Genomic DNA, 18,634 nt, shown 5'->3' on the forward strand with positions numbered 1-18,634 from the left:
TGAATCGTCTGCAAAAAGGAGAATGGGGATGTTTTGTGCATTCAAAGAAGTGGCATCATTCTGGCATGTAAATAAATCCTTCACTACCTTGTTAATAAAGAGGGTAAATAGTAAAGGGGCCAACACGCAACCTTGGCGAACTCCCCTTTTAATGGGGATTTTTTCGGTCAACTCGCCTTGCTTGCCCCATCTCACTTATGCATAAGTGTTTTCATGGAGTCGCTTTAGCAAAAGTAGTATGTCGGCTGGAACCCTCAGTCTACCTAACACTTCCCACAGTTTAGCTCTAGGGACCAGGTCAAAGACAGATCGTAAATCTATGAATGCTACATATAGGGACTGTTTAGAAAGAACTACATGTTTCCAATACAGAACAGCCAGCCTAAAGACCTGATCCACCGTGCTTGTTTTCAGATGAAAACCAGCCTGGAGTGGGGAAAGAATCTGGTGATCTTCAACCCAGCTAGTTAGCCTCTGTAAAAGTTGTTTAGCAAAAATCTTTTGTAAATTGTCAATGAGGCTAACCGGTTGGTGGGAAGATTTACATTGCCTTTTTTGTAAATTGGTATAATTTCAGCCCCCTTCCATGTATCAGGAATTTGCCCCCCTGCAGCTATGCTATTTGAGATTGCATTTATATACCAGGACCATATATTTGGTTCTAATTTATAAAGCTCTCCTGGAAGCTTGTCCGGCCCAGGTGCTTTGCCGGGTTTTAAGGAATTAATAGCATCAAGAGTTTCTTCCATGTAGAAGAAAATACGATCATCAGTGGCTTAGCCACCTCCCCCAGATAGAGGTGAACTATAATGTAGATTTGGCCTTGCTATTTGGGAATAATCTTCATCATATGCCAACAGATCTGCTGGCAGAGCATAGAGACTGGAAAAATGCTCCACCCAGCTTTCCGGTTGTATATAGTTATCAAGAGAATTCCTGCCACCATTTTGTCTTTTGGTCAAAAGTTCCCAAAAGTACTTATTATTATTTGATCTTGAGGCATATAATAGTTCCTGCCACAAATGGTCCTCCCACAGCCTTTTTGCTTGTGTATGGTGTCTTTGTATATACGTCTAGCTTGTTGGACCTCCCCTTGGGGGCCTGAGATAACCGCTGCTTTTAACCCAGACTTTGCCCTTGAGCAGCTCTCATCGAACCATCCCTTACGGACTACTTTCCTTCCACTAGGCCTCGGCATACCCTTTATGCAGAGAAAAAAACTCTGCAATTGTTTGGCCAAACTGTCATGTATGTTGAGAATTGGAATGTTATCAGCAGCCTGATCCTCTAACGCCGCCAAATTGTCTAAAAAGATTTGGTAGATCCCTCTTAACAAATGGGGGTTGGACATCACTTTGGGCCAGGCAACCTTTGTAAAATTGCTATTCCAGCATGGTAATGGGACCACTGTATGTAGATTATTTAGTGTCCTCCTAAACATCTCCCCGGACAAAGTGAGAAGCAATGGAAAATGATCACTCTAGCATCTCACTTCCACTCTCATGTCCCTCAAATGAGGCCACAACCTAACATCCACAAGAAAATAATCAATGGTATTTGTAGACATACCCTGTTTAAAAGTCAATGCGGTATTTAGATCAGAAGATGTTCTGCCGTTACAAGCCCTAAGACCATGTTTTAAACATAATGTGGCTAGTTGTGAGGCCACTCAGGAACGTGTGGAGAACCGAGTGCTGGTTAACTGTGGTATCCCCATAGCTCATCTTCTTCATCCGTTAAACCACTGAGCAAGGAGGAGGGTTCAAAGGTGCAATTCATGTCGCCGGCAATAATTAAAAGAGTGGAAGGTTGGAGACTATCCAAAAAATCGGACAATGAAACCAGAGTCTGGGACTCAGAGCCTCGTGAGACAGATCGAATATAAACATTAACAATAACAATTGTAAAATCCTGTTTAAACTTGATTCGTACTCCCATAAGATCAGCGGAATCGATGTCCAATAACAAAAAGTCACATTGCAATTTCATATTTAGAAGTAACAACAACCTGCCTTTGGCACGACCCCGTCCCTTCTCTGGTGGTAGGGCAGGAACACAAAATGAAAGGAATCCATCTATATTATTGATATCCTCTGCCCAAGTTTCCTGAAACAGACAGATGTCCATGTCTTTAATTTCTTAAGGACAGTGTACTTTTAACTGGGTCAATTTCTGAAGTCGGACTGCCTAAATCCCTCATGTCCATATCAATGCCACAAGTGCCCGACAACGACACCCTACCACTCTCCTTAATATATAGAACCTCAGGGCTAGACTCCATACAGGCTGTCAGATCGGTGGCCAGTCACACAGAGTCAGGCAGCAGACAGGGATTAATAGTTACCATAGATGCAGCATCTCCCCGGGGACAATTTGAACCACCAAGGCCTATGTCTTGACAACGGCCAAATGGGTTCAGTGTAAGCCTTATCCCCCCCTGCTCGATACTTTGTTCGAACGGGTACGGGTGTCAAAATCCATAAATTGGGTCACCAGGGTCTTGTCTACAAGATGAATAGAAATTGTGTCAAAATTGGTATCTGGAATGCAGCTTCTAGCTACTGCTAATATGTCCGAACGAATGACAGAAAGACAATGTCGTCGGGGGTGTAACCAGTGTATTGCCTTATTGGTTAAAGAATCATGACTCTCGACTAATCCTGGTGGCAATTTTGGAACATCAGCCAGGTAGATTATATTATCTCCACCTCTCATGCCCGGGTCCTGCACCTTGTTAGCTATTCCACCAATATCATTACAGAAGGGGTTTTTACTTTTATGGGGAGGTTCGGATGTCCTAATTAGAAGTGGTGAAAGTCTGCCCTCCTGGCCAGCTATTTCCGGGGGATTATCTCCCCTGGCCCTTCCTCTATCAACATCAGGGTGGATAGAATTACTTGTCCTAATCCCTTGGTGATCTCTACATCTGAATGTTCTATCGGGCACTCGTCTATGTCTCCAATTGTCTTTGGTGTAGGTGGAGTAATAACCCTCTCTACCTGTTGGAGGCGATTTCCCACAATCAGAGGAGGCCATAGCCCCCCTTGCCACAGACCCCATGGATGGACTGACCGAGTGAGGGCTTTACTTTCCCTTGCCTCCCCACTAGCCCCTTGGAATTTACATCCACATTGGTACAATAGTTTTTCCTTCATTTATCTTGTTAACGCTAAAACCAGATCCCTGACTTCATCCACTCTCTGTAGGACTGAAGCCAGGCTAATACTGCTGTCTGGTGGCTTGTGACCTTTCAAATCACATAGGGGGGTACATAGACTGGCAACCGGGATAGCTGGTCCAGGCGAAGATTGAAGCCTACCCATAGACATAGGCTGATCCCCTTTTCCTAACAGTGGCTCAAAACGATTATTACATAATAATGATGGAGCCACCTTGATCACTCGGCTCAGTGGAAGAAAAGATGGCATAGCTGCCTCAGAAGGAGGCCCCTTCCGGGGTGCTGGGGGACAAGGTACACTGCAGGATGGGGACAGCGTGGATGCTGCAACAAGGTGCCTATGAGTATGCAACCCCTCAATTCCATCAGTCTCTAATAGAATGTCAGAAGATGGTCTATTTCCCTTTTTATTAAATATTTCCGGAATTTTTCTGTCCCTGAAAGAATCGTTCTCGGGGAGCCTTCGGCCCCGTTGGAAGAGAGCTTAATATAGATTCGACCTCCTCAAAGAGGAGGTCGATTGCGTCAAATGAATTGGGCCCACTCAAAGAGACTGAATTCACAGATTTACGTGGCTGTTTTTTAGCTTTCTTGGTTCCCTTGGCTGGAGCTGGTATGCCTGCGGCCTTTCTTTTCCCCATGTTACACAAGCAGTCACAAAATGTCACAGGGCGACAAGATACAATTTGTACAATTTTCCTTACTTGCGTGTTATATTCTGCTACAACCAGGATGATCAGCCCTGCCCGGCCTCTTCTGGGCAATGACAATGAAGCGCAGGTCCTAAAAAGGTTATATGGGGCATGGGGGATGTAGTCCCTCCCAGGGCTGGCGTTCGCTGGATGCTGAGCGTCACCTGAGATCAAATCCTCTTTCTGGAGGCATTAATCCAAGTTGCAAAAATCCACAAGGTTCATCCAGCCCGACCCCTCCCAGGTGGTGACAAGTATATCAATCAGCAACTCCTTCTCGGGGGTATCACATAGCTCATCCTTGAAAAGGTGAAATCCAGGACCCGCTGGGTATTACGACAAAGGACTCAGAGGGGTTGCCCAGCCCGGCCTCTAACGGTCTTTGACGGGCGTGGACGGGCCCGCCTTTGGCCCGGGCTTTGCCCGGGCACGGCCCACGTGCGTCCCACACAGCGGGGCGGCGTGGCGCGTTATCAGTGCCCGCGTCCATAGTCCAGCCCCCTCAGGAACAGCAAATGGCTCCTGGGACAGCGAGTCCCACCAGGAGATAGGGGCAGCAGGGGGTAGAAGCAACCAGCAGCGGGGCGGCGCGTTATCAGTGCCCGTGTCCATAGTCCAGCCCCCTCAGGAACAGCAAATGGCTCCTGGGACAGCGAGTCCCACCAGGAGATAGGGGTGGCAGGGGGTAGAAGCAACCAGCAGCGGGGCGGCACGGGGCGTTATCAGCGTCCGCGTCCGTAGTCCAGCCCCCTCAGGAACAGCAAATGTCTCCTGGGACAGCGAGTCTCACCGGGAGATAGGGGCGGCAGGGAGTAGAAGCAACCAGCAGCGGGGCAGCGCGTTATCAGCGCCCGGTCCGTAGTCCAGCCCCCTCAGGAACAGCAAATGGCTCCTGGGACAGCGAGTTCCACCAGGAGATAGGGGCAGCAGGGGGTAGAAGCCAACTGACCTTAATAGCTTTAGAACTTAGACAAATCAGTCTCTTCATCAGTCTATTTTACAATTTCCCAGAATTCAAACCTGTATCCTGCAGAATACACAGAGTGCACTAAGCAGATACATTAACCCAGTGATCTATGTCGCTATTGTAATAAGATGACACTTGCTCAATACACATCACTAAAATGCTTGTATTCACAACAGCCTCTCACTCCTGTGGGAGCGAGACAGTTGACAGGAAAATAAGCCCCGTCATCCAATCAGATCACTCTCTTATTTGAAGTTGTGTGCCTGTGGCTCCCGCAAGACTCCTGCAAAACCAACCAGCCTGTTATATATATATATGTGCGATTCTAGTGACATTTACACACCATCTAGCTGAATGCTGAGTGGTATACAAATGTCACACAAACCCCAGGATGGCAAAGTAGGCGTAGGCCCATATTACACAACTTACACATCAACTTACACATTATGTATTTTTATTTCACATTTTTGATTAACTGATATTAGTAAAACACCCATTGACATATTTTGATCCTATCTCATTAGTGGTAAGGTCATTCATCAGGAAAAAAGTAGCAACAGTCAAGCACTAACAACAGTCACGTCAAAGCTGTTTTACATATTGGGGAAAAAGTAGTAACAATACTGCTTTTGGTAGTGAATGCACATAGGAGACAAAGACAAGAATGTGACCAGTCTGATATCTGAGGGTACATTTCAGAAGTAAAATAGTTCCACCTATGTTTCAATGGAAGCACTTCCTAGAAGGTGGGATGACATGCCAAACAACCAACAACATGACGTGAGAGTGGACAAAATCCACTTTGGATTGGAGTTGCATTACCAACTCAGAGTTTAAAATGACCAACCCAGGTTCTTCTTTGCTTTAATAAGTCCTAAAACTTCCAGATGTAATTTTCTTACTATGTTGAGCAGAAGGTACTATAAAATGCCCTGCAACTCTCCTTCCCCTTTTTAACACTTGTACCATTGTTCAGCCTTCGAGAAATCTTTTCTGGTGCAGATATTGTTGCTAAAAATGTGGAAATAAAGCACTCAATAACAATTTAGTATTTTGTGGTATACATTTTAAGCCATTACATTTGGGTAATAACAAAAGTCGATTATAAATTGTGCCTTTCTAGGGGCCAGATGGAGCTCCTGTCCCACCAGCCTTAGTCTGGCCCGTGCCCCTTCTTCAAAACTGTTAACTATTGCTTTGTGTCAGGAGCAACACAGGGAGAAAGATAGACACTGAACCCTACAATACACATTAATATGGCCAACTACCTTTCACTGCACAGCAACAATTCTTGGAGACATTACATTAGCCTACAAGTAGATATATGTGTGTATGTGTAACTATACCTATGTAAATGTACACATACATATATGTAAAGTCATTTATACAAGCATTCTAAGAATATATATATTTATATATATATATATAAGTATATAGATATATATAGATATACAATATATATTTACACCCCACAAATTTCATCTGTTCCCCCCTAAAAAATCACTTCTAGAGACACCACTCTCCATTACGGTAATAACTTCACTATTTTTACTCCCTAGATGTAATCTCTAGCAGTGCACTAAATAATCAAGGACATACATTCTATCTTATAGTTAAAGGACTGTGGACGGGCACATAGTGCATTTTTTATATAAAGATTCAGAAGAGTGTGTTTTAAGAAGCATGTGAGGGAAGTTGCTGATGTTCTAGCGTTGGGCATTGTAGCGCCAGTGCTGAATGGAGACACGTTATTACTGTCAAGGAGTGATATACTTTTCTAAACATAGATGATCAGTGATATAACACCTAAACTACATTAAGCACACTAAATGGAGGTTTGGTATATGTACTGGATTTACCTATATATTGAAAATCATTTCCTGTCACTCTATGAATGGATAGTAGTACACTGTTGTTTTACTTTGCTTGACATTGAAGACAAGGTCACTCTTCTGGTTCATGAGTTCATCAGCACTTCTTAAAGTGTGAAAGTGTTAGCACATGGTGGGCACAGTCACTCATTCTTTGGATGCAGTGGGACTTAGGGCCATATGTACAAAGCATTTTTGCCATAGCAAATGGCCCAGTTTCCAAAATCGAGCCATTTGTGAAAGCAAAAATGCTTTTCGTGATGCATGAACACCCAAACTGCACATCACCAGAATCGCAGTTTGGGTGTGTGAGTCCTTTCCAAATAAAGGGGGTCATTCTGACCCCCGCCGGCGGCGGTAGCCGCCCGTCTGGCGGGAACCGCCAGAAGACCGTACCGCGGTCAAAAGACCGCGGCGGTCATTATGACTTTCCCGCTGGGCGGGCGGGCGACCGCCAAAAGGCCGCCCGCCCGCCCAGCGGGAAAGCCCCAGCAACGAGGAAGCCGGCTCCGAATGGAGCCGGCGGAGTTGCTGGTGTGCGACGGGTGCAGTGGCACCCATCGCGATTTTCAGTGTCTGCTAGGCAGACACTGAAAATCAATGTGGGGCCCTGTTAGGGGGCCCCTGCAGTGCCCATGCCATTGGCATGGGCACTGCAGGGGCCCCCAGGGGCCCCACGACACCCGTTCCCGCCAGCCTGGTTCTGGCGGTGAAAACCGCCAGAACCAGGCTGGCAGGAAGGGGGTCGGAATCCCCATGGCGGCACTGCTTGCAGCGCCGCCGTGGAGGATTCACAGGGGCAGGGGAAAACCGTCGGGAAACCGCCGGTTTCCCTTTTCTGACCGCGGCTTTACCGCTGCGGTCAGAATTGCCCTTGATGCACCGCCAGCCTGTTGGCGGTGCATCCTCCAACCCCGGCCCTGGCGGTCCATGACCGCCACGGTCGGAATGACCCCCAAAATGTCCATGTTTCAAGGCTTTGAGACTGGAATGCGGTCACAAACCCTTTATTTTTTACCACCAACTCAAAGTTGGTGGTAATGCATTTGCAGATTTAAAGGGGTGCCCTTGGGATCCCTTACCCTTTGTGAATGTTGGAAAAACGTTTTTTGAGAGAAGAGAGTAATTCCACAGACCACTGCCTGCTCTTAAAAATTAAACTTTAAAGTGTCATTGTTTTCTTTTTAAATACACCCTGTTTTCCTTTAGGGAAAATGGGCTGCATTTTTAAAAAATAGATTGCTTTATTTGAAAGCAATCACAGACATGGTGGTCTGCTGACCCCAGCAGGCCACCATCCCTGTGATGGCAGCGATTCCTAATGAGTCACAAAGTGAAACATACCTTATTAATATTCATGAGGTAGGGTCGATTTGTGGCCCACTTTGAATCCACATTTGAAACAACATGTTTCATACACAAGAAATAACGATTTTCAACTAGCAATTTGGATAAAAATGCTATTTGGAATTCACTATTCCTTCTTGTTGTACATCTGGTCCTAAGTATTCATCATCAGCATTGGAGCCAGAGCAAGAGAGCAATAGAAAGCGAAAACAAAATATGAAGTGGAAGACAGAGAGCCTTAAGAAATGGAAAAACCATGGATAAGATGAACCTGCAAGAGTGAGATAAAGAGACAGGAAGAATATATGGTGGTAGTAAAAAGAAGCATGCAGAGGAACAAAGGTTAGGCAGCCTTTGTATTTGACAACCTCAGCATTCAGCAGCACCATCATTGGACTACTTTAAATCTTAGGCCCCCTGGCACTTATTTATTTATTTTGCAACTTAAGCTTTATTCATCTTTGAATCTCACATATCCTGCCACCATGTACAACCTTCCCATTACACCGGGTTGCATCCATGGACGGAAAGGCCTCGTATTCCACCAGACTTTTTTCCCAAAGGGCTGGAAACCTTGAAGCCAGTTTTAAAAAGTCAGAGCTGCTCCTGGTACCTCTGTCACTTTCCTCAGCTCTCCCCACCCCCAGGAATAATTGCAGCAGGTACTGGAAGGCTTTTAAAGGGAGGGGAATGCAGAAACAAAGCAATCAGAGAGGGTGAGGAGAAAAGTAGAGCGAGAGAATGGATAGAAGGAAAAGGAGCACAAAGAGACAAAGGGAGTGGGGTTGGTGTGCTCATATTTGCAAGGGCTGCTTTGGGTTCCCCAGCCCTGGTTGCATCTCAGTTTTTATACCTTCAAATCACACGCTATGATTGTCACATTGTTTAATTAAACATCTATCCAGCAGAAAATTACAAAACAAAGCACTGCACAAGAATGCTCAAAACGGATACATCATTTGCAGCTGTAGTGTGCTCTTCAGAAGCCCACGCCAACTAGTGCTACATCTGTCACTCTAGCAAGGATGGAGTAAAACCCATGCATCAGTGGGCTGTGCAACCCGCTGGGAGTCCTTTCAAACGTTTCCAATGTGTGGTCTCTATTGGATTTGTGGAAGAAACAAAGAATCACTATATGCTAGAGAATACGGTGGGTAAATATGTTATAGGTTTTATGACGTGAAAAAAACGTAAACTGTGTCCTGCCGCTAAAAGATTAAAGACAACTCTTCCCGGTGCAGAATTAGAATAGACAAACCAATAAAGACTCGAAAAAAATCAATCAGACCAATCAATTAATCAAAACACAAAGCATAGAAGTAACCTTATCCTCCTTCCCTAAGAACTTCTAGAACAGTGAAGAATATTGAGAAAAAGATTTGTGGTTTAACGATGCCAAAGGTCATGGATCTATTTGACACAGATCTATAGGTTAATGTTTCCGTCCTTTCTTTAGTCATCTGATTGACACGCATCACTGCACTGCCTCTAAAATGATGGGGTGGACTTTGATGATGACTCGGAAAGTGCTTCTAGTGCCTCAAACGTGTTAAAGGAGGGGGCTAAGGGAGCATTACCCAGGTATGTGCTTGGCCTTAAGCATAGATATCCACCATTTTTCCACGAAGGCTAGGGCTATGTTACAGGTTCAGTATTACCTCTATCTTTGTCAAGGAATCCCATTTTTATATACTCTATTTTTATTTATACCATGCGGGTACTCTAAAAATGACCCCCACACACAGAAAGCACATAAATGCGAAATTTAAAAAAAAATTGAGTGACGTATTGTAATGTGCTTTTCTTCTAGGGTTCAATAACTATACATTATTAAGCGTATAATACATACATTATTCCATGCACATTATGAATCATAGAGTACTTCTAGGAAAACCTGAGACAACATGTAAAAGTGTTCCTGTTTAGAAATGTGCCTAGTTTTTAAATGTAATCTGATGCCACCTTTGATGCCTTTAAAGCTAACACTCAGCAGTATGATGTCTCTGCCAGAGGCATGCTGTGGAATTATGATTAATACTAATGATAGTTTCCGAAGACAAGTCGATAACATCCTGCTGCGCGAGACTTCAACAATCTCTCAGGCCTTCTGCGCGCGCGCGTGCCTCTGCACCAAGTCTCAGTGAGATAACTCGCACCTGAAGAGGCATTCATTTAGCAGGCCCTAACTCCCGCCTCCAGAACATTGCACTGATTATTAATGAGCTCACCGAAGTAAGGAAGGGAATCCACTCCGGCTCGCAGGGAGATACGGCATCTCGTCTGGAGAAACGACCCACTAGTAGTTGAACCTGGGAATAGGAAAGGGAACTTAGATCATTAGTGTTTCTGGAGTAAGTTTTAAAACAACATGCATATTTTCAGTCTGACTGTTCTTCTATGGAGACTGTCAGTAACAATTGGCACACCCTTCAAACATCAATAAAGCACTTTGATTGGACCCTAATGGTAGAAAGGTGGTTAGCAACACTGTACAAAAACTCTAAAAAACAATTGAATATAATAAAGAAAAATCAAAGTATGCAGCTGCTGATACCATAACCAAATCTTATATGTCATAACATAACCAAAATGGCACCCGATTGAGGCAAAACAATGCAGACATAATAAAAATAGTATAGGTTCCTTGTCCCATCCACAACTATGGTCTTTAAACAAACATGAAGTGTACTTATATGGAGCAGATAAATAAGGCCCTCGAAAATGGAAAATTCTAATTACTGTACATAAATATTGAGTTTCAAATTTTGTGCTACCAAATATCATAGTCACTAGGAATATATTTCACAAAATATTGTGAAGTGAAGCGTATGTTGTTTAGACTAGGTTCACTACACTTTGCTCTAAATGTATTTACTTACTATGTGCAATATTCAAATCATAATTTTCATATGCTTTCACCTGGAAGTTTGGGAAACAGATAAGCTCCCATAAATTCTCATAGTGTAGAGTAACACACTGGGCATGGGCTCAGTCTATTATGACTGGCCCACTGGCCGTGCCAACCTTTCCGAGAAGATTTTTCATAGAAGGATTGATGAGGCCTATATATTTGGTGGGCATCTCTGGAGGCACATCCTTTTTTCATAAATCTCGATGTGGTCTTACCAAATGCCTTGGTGGGGTGATGGCTGGTGGGGGGTGGGCAGGGGGCGTACCAGTAGGTAAAGGTGACATTTTTAAAAAAATCTGCAGGCTGTTCCAGATCACAGTAGGGCAATATGAGATTTTATAAAGCAAATCCTGTAGAGGGGACTTGGGAAATACTGCGCAGTGTGTTTTAATCCTGTTGAGGACATAGGTGGGTCATTCCTTCACAGAGGTGAACAGCAATTTACTTTCTTTAAAAAAACATGTCTTTACTTACCACCTCCATCACTGCACACTTCCACGTCCTACCACAGGTTCATCGTAGACTGATTATTACAGATGTTGTAGATAGAATATGTTTACTACGGGTATAGTGAGCAGACAATGACCCGCCCAGAAGCAAGATGTGCACAGCATTGGCCTTGAAAGCACTCCCAAATTGAAATGATTACATTTTTATTATAAAACTGTAATAACTTGTTAGCATTTGTCCTGTCTGCAAGGCTTTAATAAACAAGCATTGGCAAAGCCAATAGGTTTCGCCTCTGCGAAATCTTTTGGTTTTGGGAATGTTTTTAGACATATTGCATGGCATCATGGCTTAATGTTTAAAAAAAGCGCTATAACATGGTCAAAACTGTGCACGTCATAGCACTTTTTTTTTTTAAGTTTAAGCTATTTGGTACAACAGCTAGAGCCACTGTGCAACATGTTACATAAAAATAGCAGAGACGAGACCTATTGGCTCTGTCAATGCTTACTGTCTGGTGTTATCTCCTTACTGAGCCTCTAATGCTGCGGGGATCCTTGCTAATTCTAGGCCCGTGTTGGCAAAAAGCTCTTACAGCTGTTCGGAGAGCGCCTACGGTGTGTGTGATAATCTTGTACTGCTGCAACTTGTGACGTGTGTAGTGCCGGGACCGAGAGATTTTATTATGATTGTTATCTGTGGGGGAGGTATTGCGCTATGACAAGAAAATAAATAATCAAAACAGAGCAGATGCGTCTGCCGCCACTCCAGGCATCACACTGTAAGCCCGATAATGTAGAGTACACAGATCCATCATACAGTGCTGGGCATTGGAGAGCAGTGACACAACACCGTGCTCACTGAAAAAAGATGATATTGTGTTACAGACTACAACCAGCAGATACTCAGATGCGCAGTTGCATACTGCAAACAGTGCAGCATTTAAAGAAGTTTACTGCACGTTCATTGATTGGTATATTCAGAGCAGGAGTTACATCCATGCACTGAGACAAAATCTCACTGCACAGCACAGACTAAGTCTAAGTCATGTTATATTAAGCCCCGGCTGCCTGTATTCTGCCCCACTACGTTGTTATTATAATATGGACAGTTGAAACACTACATCACGTATTATTTCATCATACACTGCCACGTCATGTATCACCAGGTGCAAGCACTGCACATACACCGCAATGCACATCATTACATTCAACATCCTATGTGCATCGTTCCAGGACGCAAACCACCCATTCTATTTTATAATGCAGTGAAGAGACGTTCAGTCACAGACTGCTATCTACGCACTACATGCATCATTCTGTCACTCACTATCAGTCATTATGCACGCACAGCAAGTCACACTGTAGGTAAACTTACGTATGTTACCATAGTTTTATTATGCATTGCAACAAAAAGTCACAAGACATGCAATAAAATCACTGTATATATTCTATAACGCTGCAATCACACTACAGCCACTGCACAGAGGGTGTTCTATCGCACTACAGCCACTGCAGAGAGTTTGTAATACCACACTGCTACATGTTATTACACAGTATATACACTCCAGGCATCCAGGCCAATATTTTCTATAACCCTAAAAGAATAGAGTGCACCTTCTCCCTCCAGGCAATGCACGCATCATTTCCTTATAAGACGAATACCTTCAAGCGCAGTACAGGCACTGCACAGACAATCCACCGTGTGGACTGTATTATACTGCAAACACTGCAAGCATTATTCTATCCTACCTGGCTAGGCGTTGCATCGCTCACTGAAAGCACTGCAGATGCACTAACTTTGTGTACGTTTTACAGATAGTAAACAGCATACACCGAGTGACACATTGCGACCACTGAAAGAATTCTGTTATGTTTCTGACACTCCCTTGAGCGTTCCATCTTTATTATGCACAGTACAAGCACTGCACGTGCACTGCCATCCAGCCTATTATCCCCTTCGCTACTAGGCCTTTCCCCCCTCAGGTGCCAAGCCTTTTTTTGGCTGCTTGGGGCAGTTCGCGCTTCTTACCAGCTTTCAGGAACAGGCAGACTTGAATAAGAAAACCCAATATTTCACCACAATTTTGGCCTTTTACTGGGACATATCACATTTTTACTATTTTTTGTGCTTAGAGCCTCCTTCCAGTTATTGACAGAAGTAGGTGTGAAACCAGTGCTGGATCCCAGAAAGCTAAACATTTCTGAAAAGTAGACACAAAATTCTGAATTCAGCAAAGGGGTAACTTGTGTAGATCCTACAAGGCTTTTCTACAGAAAAAAAACCAGCTGAAATAAAAAAATGTTGAAATTGAGGTGAAAAAAACAGCCATTATTCTCCACGTTTTACTCTGTAACTTTTTCCTGCGATGTCAGATTTTTGAAAGCAATATACTGTTACGTCTGCTGGACTCTTCTGGTTGCGGGGATATATAGGGATTGTAGGTTCATAAAGAACCCTTGGTATCCAGAGCCAATAAATGAGCTGCACCTTGCAATGGGTTTTCATTCTATACCCGGTACCCTGCAATTCATTTGCTGAAATATAAAGAGTGAAAAATAGGTATCAAGAAAACCTTTGTATTTCTAAAATGGGCACAAGACAAGGTGTTGAGAAGCAGTGGTTATTTGCACATCTCTGAATTCCTGGGTACCCATACTAGCGTGTGAATTACAGGGCGGCATGTCTCAAATAAACGTCTTTTTTACACACTGCCTTGCATTTGGGAGGAAAAAATTTAGAGAGAGACAAGGGGCAATAAAACTTGTTTTGCTATTCTGTGTTCCCCCAGGTCTCCCAATAAAAATGGTACCTCACTTGCGTGGGTGGGCCTAATGCTCGCGACAGGAAACGCAACATGGACACATCACATTTTTACAATGAAATCTGACGTGTTTTTTGCAAAGTGCCTAGCTGTAGCTTTAGGCCTCTAGCTGAGCCGGCACCTAGGGAAACCTACCAAAACCTGTGCATTTTTGAAAACTAGACACCGAGGGGAGTCCAAGATAGGGTGACTTGTGGGGCTCTCACCAGGTTCTGTTACCCAGAATCCTTTGCAAATCTTAAAATTTGGCCAAAAAAACACCTTTTCCTCACATTTGGGTGACAGAAAGTTCTGGAATCTGAGAGGAGCCTCAAATTTCCTTCCACCCAAGGTTCCCCCAAGTCTCCCGATAAAAATGGTACCTCACTTGTGTTGGTAGGCCTAGCGCCCATGACAGGAAATGCCCCACAACACAACGTGGACACATCACATTTTCCCAAAGAAAACAGAGCTGTTTTTTGCAAAGTGCCTAGCTGTGGATTTTGGCCTCTAGCTCAGCCGGCACTGAGGGAAAACAAACAAACCTGCGCATTTTTGAAAACTACACACCTAGGGGAATTCAAGATGGGGTGACTTGTGGGGCTCTCACCAGGTTCTGTTACCCAGAATCCTTAGCAAACCTTCAAATTTGGCATAAAAATACTTTTTCCTCACATTTCGGTGACAGAAAATTTTGGAATCTGAGGGAATCCACAAATTTCCTTAAACCAAGCGTTCCCCCAAGTCTCCAGATAAAAATGGTACCACCTAGTGCTCATGACAGGAAATGCCCTAAAACACTATCTGGACACACCAAAAACAAAACTACCTGTTTTGGGGGGGTAGGGGCACCTGCGTGTTTGGTCCTGGGCTCAGCAGGCATCTAGGGTAACCCACCAAAGCCAGAAATTTCTGAAAACTAGACACCTGAGGGAGTCCAGAGAGGTCTGACTTGCGTGGATCCCTGAATGTTTTCTTACCCAGAATCCTCAGCAATCCTCAAATTTAGCTAAAAAATCAAATTTTTACTACATTTCTGTGTGGGATCAATGCACTGGGACAACTTTCCTACCACCCAATGTTCCTCTCAGTCTCCTGGTAAAATTGATACCTCACTTGTGTAGGTGGGCCAAGTGCCTGTGATATGAAAGAGCCAAAAACATGTCGAAATTGAGGGGGAACCAAAGCGGGTCCAAAAGGGCAGTTTGAAAAAAAAAAACATTTTTAGGCTGACAAGTGCAGCAGAATTTTTATCAGCATAGATGAGATAATGTTGAGTGGTAGGAATTTTGTGGATTCCTGCAGATTATGGAAGGTTTCATCACAAAAATGTGGGAAAATGTGTGATTTCCAGCAACGTTGGAGGTTTGCAGGGCATTGTGGGTAAGAAAATGGTGCGGGGTGCATGTGAAGCACACCACCCTGGAATCAACCAGATGTTTAGTTTTCATATGTCTTGTGGATTTTTCTACGTGGCAGCGTCCCAAAGTCCCAAAATTGCAGCCCTCACCATTCCAAGTGGGACGATTTTGAGAGTTACCAAGCTCTCATGGCCCAAATGTAAAACCAAAACCAAAATAATCAAATGTCCTCTTGCTTGCCATGGGATAAGATGTTTCAGTGTACGGGGGAGAGCTTTTTTAAAAAATTCCCTGGCATCTAGTAGACTTTCTGCCCCCCGGAGTGTGGATTGGGGGGGTAATTGCCCAAGCTGCCTACTGGTAGGTAGAACAACTTTGGCCCCATTTATTTGGGGTGGGGGTGTGGCCATACCCCCATCCTCTTATTTTGAAAAACAAATCTTCCCTGGTCTCTGGTGGGCTTTCTGCCCTCTTTAGGGGCAGATGGGCCTTCCAAAAATAGGCCGATCTGCCCCCAAGGGGGGCAGATATGACCAACAGTAAAGTACCCCCATGGGAAACGAACCTTGCCCAAGGGGTCGCTCCCCACAAATATAAAAAAAAAAAAATATATCCCTGGTTTTTAGGGGTTTTCGGGCAGAAATGTCCTTAAAATAATTTGGCCCCTTGGGGAGCAGCCCTAGCCCAAGGGGCCGCTCCCCTTATGCGTATGTATAATAAAAAAAATATCCCTGGTGTCTAGTGGTTTCTGCCCCCAGGGCTTCCAAAAAGAAGATAAAGAAAGAAGGTAAAAACTTTGACCAGAACAAATCTGTATTCTTTACTTTTTTAGGGCTTTTTGCCTTAACAATTAAAACATTCATATCGCTGGGTCTCCTTATCCTATTTTTATTGGTGTGATTTTTTTTTGCTTATTACATTTTTATATTTTTAAATTCATTCGAGAGTTATATTATATGGTTTTTAGATTTTTAAATCAATGGCACTGTTTAAAGTTAATAACCATTTCTCTGGGAAATTGTCTTCTATTTTTGCCACAGATAGTACGGCCCATGTTTATGGGTTTTGTCACACAGGGCAGTGCAGCAAGTCACCTTGCTACACTGCCCTGCATCACAGGAAAAGGGAAGGAATGTGGCGTATCTATCCAACGCAGCACATTTCTGTCCTGTCCCCCTGGCTGGCACCTTTTTGGCAGCCTATAGCCAACGCAGGCACCCCTCCAACATGGTGCAAGAGTGTCTATGTTGCATGCAGGATTGTTTTTGTGCAGGACTGAACACCTTCCTGCCAAAAATAATAATGAGAGTATTTTTTCTCTTTCTATGTGTGCTGCAGAATACAACACACATAGAAAAAGGCAAAACAGAGGACAAATAAATATATTTCTCCTTGTTACACCTCTCCTGGTAAGGTGTATCTTTTTGGCGCATTCCCAGGTTTGGTAAATCTGGAAATGTGTCAAAAACCACGGGAGTTGCATGGGAACACCCAGGCAACACATGTGGAACACCTCCCTTGTGCAGAGTAAGGCAATGCAGAAATGTGGGCTGCCTTGCCTTACTCCCTATTTTTGAAGCCATTCAAAGCCTTGCAAAGTGGCTTTGCGTGGCTATAAAAATATGACTTAGTGGTTTTCACCATGCATGTACCACGTTGTATGGTGCATGCATTGTGCAAACCGCTCATTAATACGCCCCCACATGTTCAGAAGAGTATCATTGAGACTTGTGTTGAGAGCTGAGCAGGCTGTGTTTATAAAGTTTGTAAAGGTTCCCACATTCTAAATTAATAACCCACGTTCTAACACTGATATACTGCTGCAATTAAATGATAAGTTCAAGCAGAAAGCTGCCCATCAACTCAGACATGATAAATATGCGTCAGCGTCCTATGCTAATCTTCAGAACTGCTTCAGGGCATGTTGAATTGCACCAAGACCTTAAAGCATACAAATCCTTGTCTGTAGCATTAAAGGGACAGTTTTACACTGTATACATGAAGCCTGGACCTATCTTCCTATAGCGCATGAATTATCTCATCAGCATGGATGAAGGCTTTTTTGGGAGTAAGGGTGAAATGCAGAAAGGGGTGAAACTTTGTATACTGTACCACAAGCTTTTAGTAGAGGTCCCTCTTTAGCCAAACACACTTATTTCAATATTCTTTCATTGAGGTAAAGTACCACAAGCTGTTACTAGAAGCTCCTCTTGAATCAGACACAAGCCCGCGAAGAGTCTTTTACAAATGTGTAGTAATGCAAGCTATTACTAGACATCTTTTATGAGTCAGACACACATCATTCATGCACCAGGTTGCAGTAGCGTAGACCACTACTGGAGGTCCCAGATGCATCATCAATTAAAACAAACAGCAGTACCCCCTCAATCTCAGGATAGCAGAAAATTATGACAATGGCGAATCCCACTGAATATATCCTTTCAAATGTATGCTTTTTGAGTGGTATGAAGCTGTTTGTCATTACTGAAACTATATATATATATATATATATATATATGTATATATATATATATATATATATATGTATATAAAATAGAAAAAGCAGGTGAACCAAAAATGTATAGCTGTTAACAGTCATTGACATTTATGAAGTTCATTTATTTTGTGAAGAAACAGATCATTATCTAACTGAGGTATGGAACAGTTCAAAAAGTAAATTGGTGGCTGTCTCTTTCTTCGAAGAGACCATGCCATGGCTAAAAAACAGACTCAGTTGTTAGCATAAACAACTTTACAGAAATTATTGAAAAAACGTGTGAAGAATCTTTCACAGTGAGTGTGTGTCTCAAACAAGACTGTCTGTCACAAGATGTTCCTCTGAATCAGGCACAAATCCTTCAAGATTCTTGCACAAAAATGGAGTACTGTAGGCTATTACTGGTTATATATTTTGAGTCACACACAAGCCCTTAAAGAGTATTTCACAAAGGGACGTACTGCAAGACATTATTAGATGCTCATTGAGGATTCGGACACAAGTCCTTGAAGAGTTTTTATAAAAGCGCAGCGGTTACTCGATCTTAAGTAAGATACAAT

General features: G+C 43.4%; 1 protein-coding gene across 1 annotated transcript in view; it reads right to left on the minus strand.

The window, feature by feature from the left end:
* The window catches only part of HS3ST5 (heparan sulfate-glucosamine 3-sulfotransferase 5), a 514,857-nt gene that overhangs the window by 271,082 nt on the left and 225,141 nt on the right, over positions 1-18,634 (minus strand). The window contains exon 3 of the mRNA XM_069234547.1: positions 10,284-10,364. The gene's annotated coding sequence lies outside the window, so the exon portion shown is untranslated. The remainder of the gene's footprint in view (positions 1-10,283; positions 10,365-18,634) is intronic.

Source organism: Pleurodeles waltl, chromosome 5 (genome assembly GCF_031143425.1).
Source record: "Pleurodeles waltl isolate 20211129_DDA chromosome 5, aPleWal1.hap1.20221129, whole genome shotgun sequence".
NCBI lineage: Eukaryota > Metazoa > Chordata > Amphibia > Caudata > Salamandridae > Pleurodeles > Pleurodeles waltl.